The sequence below is a fragment of the Fragaria vesca genome, linkage group LG5, assembly GCF_000184155.1.
Source record: "Fragaria vesca subsp. vesca linkage group LG5, FraVesHawaii_1.0, whole genome shotgun sequence".
In the NCBI taxonomy this organism is placed as follows: domain Eukaryota; kingdom Viridiplantae; phylum Streptophyta; class Magnoliopsida; order Rosales; family Rosaceae; genus Fragaria; species Fragaria vesca.
The window spans coordinates 20,734,937-20,735,801 of record NC_020495.1 but is presented as its reverse complement, the minus strand read 5'-3'; positions in this window follow the sequence as shown (position 1 = coordinate 20,735,801).

The following is an 865-nucleotide window of genomic DNA, read 5'->3' as shown; positions in this document are numbered from 1 at the left end:
GAGAGAGAGAGAGATTATATTAAGGAGACAATATAATGGAGAGTTAAGATAGATAATCAAGTTCCTATCGATCAGTGATTTTGTTCTGTAGTCAGGTTATATTGGGATATGACAATTCTTTGGAAACTGTCCTATGCTAAAGATGCAAGATTATTGCATGATGGATCACAGTAGTAATGGGTCCATTAGCGTCAGCAATTATATTGATAGTTCTTAAGATACTAGTTCTTATTATCATATCTTGCAGCCTGCTGATCGAAGCTTTAATAAACAAACCAAAATTCTCGATACCATTGGATATTTGGTTTGCTTAATTAGAAAAATAATGATGTATAGAAATTAAATTTGGCACGATTAGAATGTGGATATTGGCTTCGATTGGAGATATGTCATACTTGAGATCTCTACACGCACCATGAGCTAGTGAAGCCATTTCCAAGTCAAGGACAAGAAGCCTCTAATCTCGCGTGTTGCGACACACTTCCCCTTGAAGGTGTTATACTTGCTCGGCTAAACATGGATGATACTGGTCATGCCACTAGGAGAAAATTAACGTCAAATCGGTCATAGACACTAAGAACATTAGGTCGATGACAAGCATTGCTAGGGAGGTAGCTGATGTCGCAAGGATTTCACAAGAGCACTAGAGCCATTTTCTTTTAGAACATATGTATAGATTTAGGTGAGCAAATACCATTTAGTAGTGTGGCCATACGTACTCCCTCTTTCAACTAAAAGAAAATGGTATGATCTTTTGAAGTACGTGTTGGAATTAATATTGATAAGTGTTGCACAAAAGGACGTGATACGGTAAAATATGGAGCATAAAAGTAGTAGCTGATCGAGCAAGACGATGAGCTAAATT